This window comes from Rana temporaria, chromosome 6 (assembly GCF_905171775.1).
Source record: "Rana temporaria chromosome 6, aRanTem1.1, whole genome shotgun sequence".
Taxonomy (NCBI): domain Eukaryota; kingdom Metazoa; phylum Chordata; class Amphibia; order Anura; family Ranidae; genus Rana; species Rana temporaria.
The window spans coordinates 61,328,825-61,345,542 of NC_053494.1; the positions used below are offsets into that span (position 1 = coordinate 61,328,825).

Consider the following 16,718-nt stretch of genomic DNA (forward strand, 5'->3'; position numbering starts at 1 on the left):
GTTTGATCGCATGAAGAATGCTGAATCGCATAAGGATGTTTGCCTAGATTTTGCATGGTTGCTTTATGAGGCATGATAATTGGGTTTCCTTAATTATACAGGATTCCTTGGGCTTACATAGGAATACGTGTCTGCAGGGGTACATGTTGCACAATGCTGCTAAACACGTTCAGAGCGCATACTTGCTTGCAAGATGCTTGTTCATAGCTCACATGTTATATGTATGCGTGTATACAGCACGCCCCCCTTTTTTTTTTTTATGTTTTTGCAGAAAACATATTTGTATGAATTCATGCTTCCATGATCACACGCTTCCATAGAGGCATGTGGCTTTAAAGCTGCCACATGCACATATGGGGAGCCATTTGCTCTGCAGAGGTTGTCTGCATTTCGCAGGGGAACAGCACTGTCTCCAGTTGGTGGTCTTGCCCCTTGGGTTAGCCACCGTGCCTGGGTTAATAGGGTGCTAGGGCCCGCCTCTAGCAGGTCTAAAGGCCCAGGGTATAGCAGTAATGGCATACCAAGGCAAACTCCTGCTGACGGATCAGTCAGTAGCATGGCTGAGCCTAGGGGAGTCCAGCATGGTTAAGTATCTGGAACCCCTGGGTTAGGATCCCAGTCTAGAGGGACATTCTTTCATTGACAAGAAGCTTGGAATGTTTGGGACACAGCCCAAAGGGGAGAGTTTTTGGCCTCAGACAAGATCATCGCTATGAGAAAGCTGGTCTGTGTTCACGGCAAGAAACGGTTCCTTACGTTTTACCTTTTGCTTAAGGTGCTAGGGAATATGCCGGCTTCATTCAAGACCGTTCCCTATGCTCAGTTTTATTTAAGGCTGATATAAACATTATTCTGTCGGCCTGGAACAAGTGGATCCTAACCCAGCATTATTCAAGGAGTCTGGTCCCAGGGATATGCTGGAATTTCAGTTGATGGTTCTCAACTAAATGATTGGCAGAAGGGAAGATCCTTCATACCCGTTACCTGGGAGGTGGCGGCTGCGAGGGCTGACCTCTAGGGATGGAGGCCAGGCCTGGAAGAGACCACGGCCCAGGGGAGGTGGTCAAGCTCCAAGTGAGCCTTCTCTGTCGGCTTTCTAGAGCTACGGATGGAGCATCTGGCTTAAGGGCCTGAACATTTAGGTTACAGGGTTGTTCTGTCAGAATACAATCTGACAATGCATCTCTAGTGGTTTACTTTGTTTACCAAGGAGGAGCTTGTGCCTGGCCTATTGACAATCGTCATTTCATGGAATGCAGAATTGGCAGGCGATTCGCTGGATCCGTCAACAATTGTGTCCGGGAGATTGACCTCTACACCCCGATTTTTTTTTTTTTTTTTCTGACCAAAGGTCACAGAAACGGTACCCTGTACATAAAAGGTATTGACGGCCAGGTTCAACAAGAAATTGAACAGCTTTGTGTCAAGGACAAGGGATCCACCCGCATGCGGGACAGATGTGTTAGTGATCCTGGGGGACCAGTTGTCGCTGGTTTATGTGTTCTCTCCCCCCAGTGCCGCGACTTTCGTGGCTTCCATGCAACATCAGAGAACAGAAGCTGGCCTAATTGCTCCGGCATAGCCCATACGACCTCACTGTGCAGGGACAGCAGATGTGATAGTAGAGGACCCAGGGTCCCTTGCAGCTTGTCCAGGTCTGCTTCGCAGGGTTACATCCTGTCTTGCATACATGGGTATTAATGGTCTGGCTGTTTGAAAGCCCTGATCCTCAAGAATGCGGGCTATAGAGTTGGCGGCAATTACCTTGATTTATACAGGACAGCTGGCCTCCAGGACCAGATATCCTAGGATCTGAAAGGCCAATGTTCCTGGTGTGAAACCAAGGGGTGGCATCCTTGGTAGTATGTCATAGGTAAAAAAAATTCCTTCCTGCTTTGGAAAGAAGATGGAGCTAGCCTTAAGTTCCATCAGAGATCCGATCTCGACCTTATCAATATTTTTTTTTTTTTTTTTAAGGATTTTATTGAAAAGATTTGCATATAACATAAAATGGAGTGGCTCCATGAGCCCAAACAAAAAGTCATACAGGCAGATTTCGGCAAAACATAGATCCAATATGTCTGTACAAGTCTACACAATAGCTTCCTGGGTCAAGTGTCACACTCTTGATCCGGGCCGGTATACAAGGGGTGACGTGTATAAGTCCGCCAGTTAGGTCGCCCTTGTGCTCGGAGGATTGGATCTAGTTTTTCCCGGCTTACAGGGTCAGCACCTTGGGCTGATGCGCCATATTCCCTTCATCCTTCTAAAGAGGGAATTGGTGTTCTTGGTTGCTGTTGCCTCCGCAAGAGAGTATTGGCAACTTTCTTTTTATAGAGCCATACTTAATTTATTTTTACAAGAAGGGTGATGTTAAATCCTCACCCAACCTTATTTGCTAGAAGGATCTAGTGTTCATTTGAATCAAGATATTCTTGCCTTCCTTTTTTTTTTTTTTTTTTTTTCAAAACCTTGGTCTGCGGAAGGAAAGGTTATTGCTTTTCTCTCAATAGAGATGAGAGCAGTTGAAAATCTAACGTTTTGTTTTGCTGGCAGAAGACCCTAGATGTGGGCAGGCAGTGTTCAGTTCGGCTATTAAAATGGCTACACGCTCTCTCGTAAGGGAGGTCAAGGCCTATTTGAAGTGGCTGCTCGGATATGAAAAACTGATGATGTTGCGCTACCAGTAGGCCCCAGGAAAGGGCAGGCAGGGTCTAATTCAACTATTGTCAAATGTTGATTCATCAGGTTATTCAGTCTTGTGGTTAAAGAAAGGGCCTCCCCCTGTTTCTTTTGGGTGCACCCTACCAGGATAGTAAGCACTTCATGCGGGGTGCATTACCAAGCCTTTATGACTCAGATTTGCCAGGCCGCAACTCGGTCGTTTGTGCTTGCGTTCACTAATCCCTATCAGGGGAACGTAAGACGGCAGGAGGATGCAGCCTTTTGGGCGCAGTATGCTGCAGGCAGCATTAGAGGTCCTCATGTCGGATGGCGGTCTGCGTTGTTGGTGTCTCCCTCCCCTCAGTAAGCATTGCTCTGGAACATCCCACTTAGTGAGTACTAGACTCTGTGTCCAGTGATGTACGATAAAGAAAATGGGATTTTTATAACGGCTTACCTGTAAAATCCTTTTCTTGGAGTACATCACGGAACACAGAGTTCCCGCCCCTCTTGTTTGGGGATATTAAGACACTTATTGCTTTGCTACAAAAACTGAGGCGCTCCCAGTATGGGAGGGGTTATATAGGGAGGGAACTTCCTGTTCTAATTGATTACACCAGTGTCCAGCACCTGAAGGTGGAACATATAACCCACTTAGTAAGTACTAGACTCTGTGTCCCGTGATGTACTCCAAGAAAAGGATTTTACAGGTAAGCTGTCATAAAAATCCTATTATCCCTCATCTGGGGCTCCATGCAAAATATCACCTCGTGGAGTCTCAATGATCATGAGAACGGTGAGGTATCAGGCAAGCACTACACAGGAGCATCTTGCCAGTGATCTCAAGGCAGTCACCAAGAAAACAATTGGTACCACACTACGCCGTGAAGGACTAAAATCCTGCAGTGCCTGCAAGGTCCCCCTACTCAAAGCATGTGTACCTGCCCGTCTGAAGTTTGCTAATAAACATCTGAATGATTCCGAGGAGGACTGGGTGAAAAGTGTTGTGGTCAGTTGAGACCAAAATTTGAACTCTTTGGCATCAACTCGCCGTGTTTGGAGGAGGAATTCTGCCTATGACCCCAAGAACACCATCCCCACTGTCAAACATGGAGGAGGAAATATGCTTATGGGGTATTTTTTTCTGCTAGGGAGACAGGGCAACTTCACTGCATCAAAGTGACTATGGACAGGGCCATGTATGGGAAAATCTTGGGTGAGAACCTCCTATCATCCAGGGCATTGAAAATGGGTCATGGATGGGTATTCCAGCATTACAATGAGCCAAAACACACAGCCAAGGCAACAAGGGAGTGGATCAAGAAGAAGCACATTTAGATCCTGGAGTGGCCTAGCCAGTCTCCAGACCCTAATCCCATAGAAAATATGTGGAGGGAGCTGAAGGTTCGAGTTGCCAAACATCAGCCTCGAAACCTTAAAGCGGAGGTTCACCCTTAGAGAGCACATTTTCCCCTTAGATTAATGCTCTTTTTTTCCTAGGGGAATCGGCTAGTTGTTTAAAAATATGATCCGTACTTACCGTTTACGAGATGCATCCTCTCCGTCGCTTCCGGGTATGGGCTGCGGGAATGGGCGTTCCTTCTTGATTGACAGTCTTCCGAGAGGCTTCCGACGGTCGCATCCATCGCATCACGATTTTCCAAAAGAAGCAGCCGAACATCGGTGCGCAGGCGCAGTATAGAGCCGCACCGACGTTCGGCTTCTTTCGGCTACGAGTGACACGATGGATGCGACCGTCGGAAGCCTCTCGGAAGACTGTCAATCAAGAAGGAACGCCCGCTCCCGAAGACCCATACCCGGAAGCGACGGAAGAAGATGCATCTCGAAAACGGGTAAGTACGGATCATATTTTAAAACAAATGGCCGATTCCCCTAGACCAAACGAGCAGGAATCTAAGGGGAAAAGAGGAACAATTAAATAAATGGGTGAACTCCCGCTTTAATGACTTTGAGAGGATCTGCAAAGAGTGGTGGGACAAAATCCTTCCTGACATGTGCAAACCTGGTATCCCAACTACAAGAAACGTCTGACCTCTGTGATTTGCCAACAAGGGTTTTGCCACCAAATCCTGAGTCATGGAAATAAGGGGTCAAATACTTATTTCACTCATTTAAAATGCAAATCCATTTATAACTTTTTTTTAAATGCTTTTTTTTTCTGAATCCCATTAAAATTGTAGACTGATCATTTCTTTGTCGGTGGGCAAACGTACACAATTGGGGGGATCAAATACTTTTTTTCCCCTCACTGTATGTGTAAATACCTGTAATCCTTTTTAAGTTGAATGTTTGTCCTCATCTACACTCCTACAAAACTTTTAAATTGGGTTTAAAAAAATGCCTGTACTGGCTGATTACATGAGTAAGACGCATTTGAACTGAAACGTTTCAAGCAAATTATTTGCAATCACTTCGTTTTGAAACTGTAGTGTCATAGCACACGGATAGAGGCCAGACAGATTATAGACCTAGTCTGTAACAATAATGCTCCCTGTATATATACCAATCGGCTATACCATTATGTCCACCCACCATAACTGAAGCATAGACTTTACCAGACCTCTGAAGGTATGCTATGGTATCTGGCACCAAACCATCAGTAGCAAATCCTTTAAAGCCGTGGTTCCCCCTAAAACACATTTCTAACAATAGATTCGTAAGACCCGTTACACTGCGGGTAGGCTGGCTTTTTTTTTTTTTTTCGTACATACCGAGATCTCGGCGTCTCGTCCCTTGGCGGTGGGCGTTCCTATTTGATTGACGTTCCTCGGACGGGCGCATACGTGACGTCACGACTTTCCGACAGAAGCCGAACGTCATTGCGCAGGCGCCGTATAGAGTCGGCTCTATACGGCGCATGCGCAGCGACGTTCGGCTTCTTTCGGAAAGTCGTGACGTCACGTACGCGCCCGTCCGAGGAACGTCAATCAACTAGGAACGCCCACCGACAAGGGACGAGACGGGGAGATCTCGGTATGTACTAAAAAAAAAAAAAAAAAAAAGCCAGCCTACCCGCAGTGTAACGGGTCTTACGAATCTATTGTTAGCAATGTGTTTTAGGGGGAACCACCCCTTTAAGTCCTGTAAGTTGCGAGGTGGTGCCTCCATGGACTGGCCTTGTTTTTTCAGCACTTCCCACAGATGCTCAATTATATTGAAATCTGGGTAATTCTTGAATTCATCAAGACCAGGCCACCTTCGTCCATGGATCTGTGGTCCAATTATGATGCTCATATACCTGTTGTAGGCACGGGTCAGCATGCGCTACACAGCCCATACGCAGCAAACTGATGCACTGTGTGTTCTGACACCTTTCTATTGGACAAAACAAAAAAAATTGTATGCGCTTCCAGGAATTAAAACCTCAAATGTTGCTATTCAGCTGCTGCAATCACCAAAATGTTCCCCACCAATCAAATTCAATGTAGAAATGGTTGTGTTCCGCTGCTGAGAAACAACGCTAATAATGACACCTCCGTGTCTTGTGAGTTTTTAAAACAAACGCATGTGCAGTATAAATCAATAAATGTGCAAAAACATCCGTATATTATATAAAAGGCAGTCCCATGTCCAATGATATATTTCACTTCAAGTAGTCTCATGCAAAGTGATTCCAGATCCAACATGCAAACTTCACTTGGAAAGTGATCCAAGTATCCCTGTGCACCGGTTTTCAAATGTATGTGCTCTACCATAAATTTACAGCAACCCCTGATGAAGTCACATGCTCTGTGACCATATGCGTGGCACCGAGGACCAGAAATAGACACGCATTGATTGAGGTGTGTATTTCAACCTACATGAGGTTTTATTATATTTCTGTATGTGTATTTCTTTACTAAATTGTATGCTTTAGTCTCTGATGGTGCAATTGAAAGAAACTATGGGTGGCAAGGCACCGTCAAAAGATCACTGAGCTAAAGTTGTGGACAGGCACACGTCAGGAGATGATACCAAAAAAATTCAAAGGCTTTATCAATGCCTGGATGCACAGTGAAGTCTATTATTAAGAAGTGGAAGGTATTTGATACAACGCAGACTCTCCCTGGGATCAGGACATTGCGCCAAACTGGAAGGAAGAGCCAGGAGAAAAACTGGTCAGAGGCTGCCAAGAGGCCTACAGCAACTCTGAAACAGATATGACAGAGTGGTCATTGTATGCATGTGACAACAATATCACAATTCTCCACAAATGTGGCTTGTATGAGAGGGTTGCAAGTAAAAAGCCTCACCAAGAAAATCCACATGCAGGCACTGAACTTTGCCAAAACGCACCTTGAAGATTCTGAGGGCATATGGAAAAAGGTGTTATGGTCAGATGAGACTAAAATTGAATTATTTGACCTAAACACCAAATGATATGTCTGCAGAAATACAGCTCACCATCCAAATAACACCATTTCAACAGTAAAGCATGGAGGGGGTAATATCCTGTTATGGGGCTGTTTCTCTACAGCAGGGACTGGAGCACTTTTCACGATGGAAGGAAAAATGGATGGTCCAGAATGCCATCAAATTCTTGAGGAAAATCAGCTGCCCTTTGCCAGAAAGTTGTCAATGGGAAGATTTATCTTTCAATATGACAATGCCCCAAAACACACAAATTACCAAAGTGGTTGAAGGAGAAAAAGGTGACTGTCCTTGCCTAGTCAGAGCCAGCCCATAGTTAAACCCCACTGAACATGACTTGAAGACTGCAGTCCACAAACGGTCACCATCAAATTTAACTGGACTTGAGCATTTCTGAAAAGAGTGGACAAATATTGTAAAGTTAGTAGAGATATATCTCAACAGACTAAAGGCTGTAATTAAAGGAAAAATGGGTCCAACAAAATACACACAGGGGTGATTCTTTTTCTGATTTATTTTTTAATTCTTTGTTTTTGGACATGTTGGTGTTCCATCTTTTATTTGGATGTTATAAGTTGAGTAAATACAGCTGGATAAAACAAATACTGTCATTTCAAAGCAGCAAAATTTAAACGGGTGCGATTCCATTCTATGCTCACTGTATATCATTGGATATGGGGCTGCATTTTATATAATACATGAATGGTTTTGCACATGTATTGATTTATATGGACAAGAACAGCAGTGTATTTTAACAGATTCTTTGTGGTGAAAAGACAAATGGCAGTGTGACCGTTAAAAGCAGGCTCATCACATAGTAAGGGCTTCCGATGGACAGTCTCACAACAGGGAACCTCAGACCAAGATAGGAGTACTGAGTGGATAGATACACGTGGGAAAAAGAGATGGCACTCTTTATGTAATCTGTGAGCATCTGGGGTGGGGTGTCTCTTCCTCCCACTTACAGCCTGGTAAGTTCAGACGTCAGGCTGGATGACAGCTTAGATGAGGAAGTGGAAACCAACAAGATGCCGGAGAGCTTCTTGTGAGATGCCGAGTAGACCAGAAGTGATGTCATCCTATCTTGGTCTGAGGTTCCCTGTTGCGAGAACTGTCTATTGGAAGCCCTTACTAATGTGATGAGCCTGATTTTAACTGTTGCAATGTGTGTTGCCATTTGTCTTTTTACCACAATAAATCTGTTAAATACTACACTGATTGTGCACTGCAGATCTGTTTGCTTAGAGATACTTACGTCTCTTCAGAAGTGGTGCATTGAGATCACCAGAAAGTTACCCTGAACGCTCCAAGTGGACTCATGAACTTTTTGCTGTATTGCATAGAAATGTATGTAAACACAAACACTTATTGCACCATATACCCCATTACTACTGTATTGATTTATATGGCACTTATGTTTTACCCATTTTATGACTAGGCCATCTTTTGCGATACGGCACTGCGTTATTTTAACTGACAATTGCGCGGTTGTGCGATGCTAAACACAAATAAAATTTACGTACCAACTTTTGAAAGGAAAAAAAAAAAAATTCGCTTTGTGCTATAAAAACACACCCAATATAAGTGAAAACATTACATTTCTTCATCAGTTTAGGCCAATATGTATTCTGCTGCATATTTTTGGTAAAACAAATTCCAATAAAGCGTATATTCATTGGTTTATTTATAAAGTTAAAGCTTTTAGAAACAATGGGATATTTTTTATGGAATTTCTATATTTATTCTTACCAGTAATGGCTACCGTCAGCAACTTATAGCGGCACTGCGGTGGACAAATCTGACACGAAGTGACCCTTTTTGGGACCAGTGACACCAATGCAGTGATCGGTGCTAAAAAAATATGCACCTTCACTGTACTAATGACACAGTGCAATCAAAGGGTTAAATGTGTTCCTAGGGAGTGCTTTCTAACTGGGTCGGTGCTTCTATTGTAGGAAGACAGATATGTTCCTGCTTAGAAACACAGGATCTCTGTCTTCCCTTGTCGCAGAACGGCGATTTGCCTTGTGTACATATAACGCTGTTTTACCTCTGTCGAACAATCGGCGGGTGCCGGTGGACATCGGGTTCGCTGGTCCCGATGTTTCCAATCATAGTGGGAGCTGGTCGCCGGCACCGCAAACCCGAAAGAGGCAATCGGGTACGTAATTTTCGCCTGTAGGAGCTGCTGCCCCACAGTATATGTACATGAGGCGGTCAGAAAGTGGTTAATAACTCAAGACAGAGGTGCGGTTATAAGCACAGATTTAATTTGTTTAATTTCTCAGCAGCGCAACACAGCTATTTATAAATTATCTTTCTATCAGACCCAACATTAACTTTTTCAGCAGTTTAAGCTACAGTAGCTCTTCTATTGTATCAGACTACATGGGCCAGCCTTCACTCTTCATATTGCTCAGTAAGTTCTAGCCACCCATGACCCTGTTGCAGTTTTCCTTCCTTGGACCACTTTTGGTAGGTTCTGACAACTGCAGACTGGAAACATCCAACAAGGGCTGCAGTTTTGGAGTTCTGACTCCATTGTCTAGCCATTACAATTACAAAAGTTTCTCCAATTCATACGCTTGCCCATTTTTTTTCTGCACTCAACACATCAAGTTCGGGGACAACGTGTATACTTGATGCCTAATACACTGCTCAAAAAAATTAAAGGAACACTTAAACACATCAGATCTCAATGGGGGAAAAATATCATGCTGGAAATCCTATACCGATATGGACTGGGTTATGTGTTGGGAATGAAAGGATGCCTTTATCGTTTGATAATTTAATTTTCATCAATCTACAGAGGGCTGAATTCAAAGACACCCTGAAAATCAATGTGAATTTTTTATGTAGCAGGCTAGTCCATTTTGCTGAAATTTCATTGCAGCAATTCAAATTGATACTCGGTAGTTTGTATGGCCCCCACGTGCTTATGTGCATGCCTGACAATGTCGGGCATGTTCCTAATGAGACAGATGGTGACCTGAGGTATTTCCTCCTATATCTGTCGGCGTTGGATGGACCGACGCATAATATCTCAGAGGTGTTCGATTTGGATTTAGGTCAGGCAAGCGGGGGGGGGGGGGGCATTCAATGGTTTTAATTCCTTTATCCCCCAGGAACTGGCTGCAGACTCTCGCCACATGAGGTTGGGCATTGTCATGCACTAGGAGGAACCCAGGACCCACTACACCAGCATAGGATGCCTCCCCAGACTATCACTGACCCACCACCAAACGGTCATGCTAAACGATGTTACAGGCAGCATAACTTTCTCCACAGCTTCTCCAGACCCTTTCACATCAGGGTGAACCAGCTCTCATCTGTATAAAGCATAGGGCGCCAGTGGCTGACTTGCCCACTCTGGTGTTTAATGGCAAATGACATCAAGCTCCACGGTACCTGACAGTGAGCACGGGGCCCGCTAGAGGACGTCTGGCCCTCAGGCCACCCCCATGAATTTTGTTTGATTGTTTGGTCAAAGACATTCACACCAGTGGCCTGCTGGAAGTCATTTTGCAGGGCTCTGGCAGTGCCGTTCCTCCTTGCACAAAGGAGCAGACACCGGTCCAGCTGATGGGTTAAGGACATTCTATGGCCCTGTCCAGCTCTCCTAGAGTAACTGCCTGTCTCCTGGAATCTCCTCCATGCTCTTGAGACCTTCTGTTAATGGCACGTATTGATGTGCCGTCCTGGAGGATTTAGACTGCCTGTGCAACAGCTATAGGGTCCAGGTGTCTCCCCATGCTACCAGTAGTGACACTGACCTTGGCCAAATGCAAAATGAGTGAAAAACAGACCGAGAAGGTGGGTAGGAAAAAAAATGTCAGTAGCCTCCACCTGTAAAACAATTCCTGTTTTTTGGAGGTTGTCCCATTGTTGCCCCCTCTGCATTAACACCCTCTGCTACTTAACTGACCAGATCAATATCCCAGGAGTTTAATTGACTTGATGTTATCCTCTGATTAAAAAGTGTTCCTTAGATTATTATTTTTTGAAATGTTCCTTTAATTTTTGTGCCGTGTATATCCCAGCCATTTTCATTTGTAGTAAGATGGTTTTGTTCCTTTTACTTGTCAATGATCATAATATTATGACTGGACGGTTTTACATTGTAACCTATAGAAATTAGACTGTGGAGATCCCATTTCTCAGGGGTCTCTGAAAAGTGGCTGAAGGGATTTTCAATTGATTTAAAATTCTTTGGGTTTGCTGAAGACCCGAATACATGGATGATTTTAATAGCTGTATCATGCTATTAAAATGGCTAGAAATTCATTGCTATAAGTAGCTGTCAGTCGCTAAACAGATGGAACAGAACATCCCAAGTGGATAAGCTACACAAGAAGCCTCTGCATTATTGCACAATGATCCTAAGGTATATGGTTATCGGCTACTACATGTTACTTGTGTAGCTTACACCATAAAAAGGTATTTGTATAGTGATCAATCACTAATTTTAATGATTAATCACCAGTAAGTTAAAGTAGAACTATAGGCCAAACTTTTTTTTTTTTTTTCATTTTTGGATCAGGTAAGGGGAGGGTTATAACCCCTGCCGATTTAATATTTGCAATCTGTGCCCCATTGAGATTTACCTTTTACTTTCTGACCCATGGCCATTTTAGAAAGTGAGAATAAATCCCTGCAAACTAACGGAATCCCTTTGGGGCCACCAGAACTACTGTCCCCATTGGAAGATTTCCCCCCTGTGTTGTTTTTCCTGGGACAAATTTGGGATTTTCTTTTACTTTCAGTGCTAATGGTAAACAGGACAAATAGAGAGGGTGAGGTGGCACAGACAACAATAAAAACTGTCAAGTGTTCTAATCCCCTCCAAAACTAAAAAGAAAAAAAAAATAGCATTTTGCAAACATTACCATTTTTAAGCTACTACAAATTATCTGTATTTGTGCCATATGAGGATTTTTTTCCTAATTGTACATTTACAACAAGACGATTAAGTAATATGGTTATGTTGGATTATGCTGTGTCCTTCAGGATTTTGGACACCAATAAAGCTGTAGGACAGCCTAGTATAATTCCTCCGTCCCTTTAGGCTTCAGTTTTAAGCAAGTATCCTAGAACAGGCTCTTTCCCCTGAGAGAAGTAAACTGTGTTATAGCAATTTTCCAGAGTTTCTGAAGATCCATAACTGGCTAATTTTTGAAGCTTTCTGAATTTGCTGATCCTTGGCACGGCTACAAAAACCATACCCAGACCCAGCTGAGATGAAAAAGCAGGGCTGACCTGTAATGTGTTCTTGAGCACTAGACTCTACTAAAGGCACTTGCTTAGACACATGTGTAATGTGCGACTCGGCCATCTAAAGCACTTCACAGGTCCAGCGTGTGCTCTGCTGGTGAAACCCTGTTCTTGTTGACTTCTTGGGAAGTAAACCCAATGAAAGGGCAAAGATTGGCATGTATTGTACAGTGCTAGTCCTGCATTGACACTTTCCCGTTCTTCCCGTCTTCCACCAGGGCCATCCCAGACCATCACTACAGTAAGCTAATAAGGCTCTTCCTGCACCGCAGAGTCTGTGCCTCCTCCTTTTGGGGGTTAGTTGGAGCATTGTGAGATGTGACACGTTTGTCATGGACATTTTGTACTATAGAGCTGTGACATGCCACTCCAACACTGCACAGTGCATATACTTTTCCATCCTCTACCACTCGTTAGGTGAACTTCTGCTTGCTTCTCAAAAGGCTTCAACCCTGTCCTACTTACTGGCTTGTAACAGACAGCTGTGGTTTGTTGGTGAGTAAACCCTTGCTGGTACGATCTCATCTGCATGCTATTTGGATGGGGTGCTTAAGAGGCCTGGTAACAGATGACTGTTAACCCTGCAATTGGTCCTCGTCGGTACGATCTCATTTGCAGTACTGTTTTTTTATGGTGGCCCATGAGCGCAAGGAAAGCATCCTGCTGGCCTTTCCAGCTCCCAATCTAACTGGTTTGGGTAGACTTAAAGTGTGCGTAAAGGTTGACACAGCTTGGATCACTGCCTCCTACAGTATGTTTCAAGGAGTCGTCTTTACGTCCCCCCCCCAAGCACACCCCACAGATGCTAGATTTACCTGAGGTCTGGACAATTCGGAGCCAAAGTTCCTCCAAACCATTTTTGAATTTATCAAGACCAGGCCCTCTTCGTCTATTGGTCTGTGGTCCAGTTCTAATGCTCACATTGCAATTGTAGTAACTTTTGGCTGTTGGCATGAATCAGCATGGGCTATACTGCCCATACATGCAAAACTGTGATGCCCTGTGTATTTTCAGACAACTTTCTGTCTGAACCAACATTAACTTTCTGCAGTTTGAGCTACAGTAGCTCTTTTATGATACCTGACTTAGATCTCCGAGATCATAAGGCTTATTCTTCGCCAATTTCTCTAGAGTGTCTCTGATTTTCCTACAGCTATAGCTGCTCACTCAGCTGAGAATGAGAAGTCTGTACAGGAGGGGTTTCAGTCTGCCCATGACCCCTAGGGCTTAGGGATTCCTTTTGGTTCTTATTGACGCAATCCACGCATGTGTATGTCTAGAGTAGGGACGAGCCGAATACACAACCCCCCCCCCCCCCTGCAACTTGCATATTAACTTTTAAAATTGGCACTTTAGATCTCTCCCATAGACTTTTAAAGGGTGTTGCGTGGCTTTTCGAATTTGCCGCAAACTCACCAAATTGTTCGCTGTTCGGCGAATGGCCAATGTTCGAGTCAAACTCATGTTTAACCCGAACATAAAGCTCATCCATAGTCTAGACTCTAGAGCAATCTGCGCCTGCTATATAGCTAGAGTTACCAACCTGGATTCTTTTGAAGTCCCTAGTTTTGTATGGTAGTTTACCTACATCGGTTAAATGGCTTTCTTAAACTTTTTTAATAACTATACCCTATTGAGGAGATGTTCCTTCTGAAGAGGGCCAGTCTTGTATTGGATTTGGCCACTTTGCTTAATGTCCCTGAGGTGAACTTTCTGTGTTTTATGATCCTGTAATGGGGTACAAGCATTTTACAAAGGTCTTATTCTCCCTAACGAGCCCTGCCCTGCAAACTGACATAGCTGCCAGACCTGATCATCTGATCCAAGGATAGGTCTAGGAATCCTGGAGCTATCCTAGCATCCTATATTCCTCCCAATAGCTAGAACTTATGCCTCATTGATGGACTAGTGGATAATATGAGCCCAATGTCCAGATGGGTTTTCCTATCTGTATACATGCAGAGGACATGTTGGCTTGAATGTTGGTCTGCGGAACAGAAGGGCTAGATTAAAGATCTGTTTTGTCCCAGCAAAGACTAGGCCTCCATCTCAAAAACCCTTCATCTCTGTGGCTAATGGAGTACCTTTTGTTTCTCCCTGACCTCCGGATTCAAAGCCAAGCCTGGGACTAGGCCCTGAGAAGGAGTCATAGCCGTTATTCTGGGTAACAACATGTTTCAGGGTTGCTATTTAAACTTCATCTTTCGTTTACCCAATGCGACATCCAAGTTTTTAATTTATGCATGGAAAATGCAATGTCGACCATTGCTTCCCTCCACCTGGGGGCCTTCCTGACCTCTTTGGACATCCAGGTTGCCTACTTGCATGTTCTTCTTCCAGCGCACCGAGTTGCATTTTGCTTTGGGAGGTTCAGGTGGATCTTGAACCTCCCAGTATTCATCTCTGGACTGGAACAGGATTTTCCTTCCATTGGAACAACTCAAACACCTACATTTTGCATGAGGATTCTGAGGTTATTAGGGGCTTCTTTGGGGCTGCTCCATGTGCCCATTTTGTAACTCGACATTCTGGCTGCATGGGATCAATTAGTACAGTATCTGTAGTATCACATTCAACCAACCCCCTCCCTAGAGTTGTAAATATCTATCTTCAAGCTGGCCTTAAAGGTTTTCAGTATGGATGCCAACCTGTCAGACGAGACTTTGTGCCATGGTCTTGGTCTCCAGAGGACTCTTGTCTCCCATTCAACATTTTGAAACTCGGAACGTCTTTTATCCATTCAATACTAGACCTCTCTGCTGCAAAGTTATCGGACCAGATTCAGATTTTACCAGGTGGACTTTCAGGCATCAGCTGTGTAAGCCTGTTTGAGTTGTATTTGATGTGTTGCCATTCCAACCGTTATACTGCTTTTGGAAATCCCAAAGTAATGAACTTCCTTTATCCAGTGTCCCTTTTAGTATATAATTAACCACTTAAGCCCCGGACCAATATGCAGCCTAAAGACCCAAGGTGTTTTTACAGTTCGGGACTGCGTCGCTTTAACAGACAATTGCGCGGTCGTGCGACGTGGCTCCCAAACAAAATTGGCGTCCTTTTTTCCCCACAAATAGAGCTTTCTTTTGGTGGTATTTGATCACATCTGCGGTTTTTAGTTTTTGCGCTATAAACAAAAATAGAGCGACAATTTTGAAAAAAAAGCAATATTTTTTACTTTTTGCTGTAATAAATATCCCCCAAAAACATATATAAAAACATTTTTTTTCCTCAGTTTAGGCCGATACGTATTCTTCTACCTATTTTTAGTAAAAAAAATCGCAATAAGCGTTTATCGATTGGTTTGCGCAAAATTTATAGTGTTTACAAAATAGGGGATAGTTTTATTGCATTTTTATTTTTTATTTTTTTTTTACTACTAATGGCGGCGATCAGCAATTTTTTTCGTGACTGCGACATTATGGCGGACACTTCGGACAATTTTGACACATTTTTGGGACCATTGTCATTTTCACAGCAAAAAATGCATTTAAATTGCATTCTTTATTGTGAAAATGACAGTTGCAGTTTGGGAGTTAACCACAGGTGGCGCTGTAGGAGTTAGGGTGCACCTAGTATGTGTTTACAACTGTTTGGGGGTGTGGCTGTAGGAATGACGTCATCGATCGTGTCTTCCCTATAAAGGGAATGACGCGATCGATGCGCCGCCATAGTGAAGGACGGGGAAGCCGTGTTTACACACGGCTCTCCTCGTTCTTCAGCTCCGGGGAGCGATCGCGACGGAGCGGCTATAAACAAATAGCCGCGCCGTGGTCCCGGATCGCTCCCCGAGCGGACCCGACCTCCGCATGTAGCGGGGGGGGTCCCGATCGGACCCCCCACCCGCTAATAGGCGAGGACGTACCTATACGCCCATGTGCCTGTACGTGCCATATTGTGGACGTATATGTACATGGGCTGGTCCTTAAGTGGTTAAAGTGGTTGTAAACCCTTTACATATACTTAATGAAGTGACTGGCCTCAGGTGATAAAGGTGAGAAGAATGCTCCTGCATATGTTGTACCTGTCTTTCTGCAGCCCTTTCTTCTCTACATCCGTTGAAAGTGCTGAATGTTAAAGCTTGTCTGAGTTCAGTAAAAAGTGGGCGATTGAGCTGATGTTTCATTTTGCATAGCTCAGTGAGGATAGCTCTGACAGGCGATTGGAGGGAAAGGACAACCCCTCCCCTCCACACAGTACTCAGGAACAGAGCTGGGGCTGGAGGTCCTTTCCCTGTCACCATTGTTCTCTTGGTGCCAGGAAAACTTGTCAGAAGTGATTCATGCTAATAGCAGAAGAAGGCAGCAGAAAAAATTGACACAAAGTGCTCTTAATTGAGACCAGTACACTCTATAGAGGGCTATGCTTTGTTCGTATTTCATGTCTGATGTGTACAACCACTTTAAAGTACTCAG

At 44.0% G+C, this 16,718-nt stretch overlaps 1 protein-coding gene across 2 annotated transcripts in view; it reads left to right on the forward strand.

Moving 5' to 3' along the window:
• The window catches only part of SMG1 (SMG1 nonsense mediated mRNA decay associated PI3K related kinase), a 233,206-nt gene that overhangs the window by 180,353 nt on the left and 36,135 nt on the right, over positions 1-16,718 (forward strand). The window lies entirely within an intron of this gene.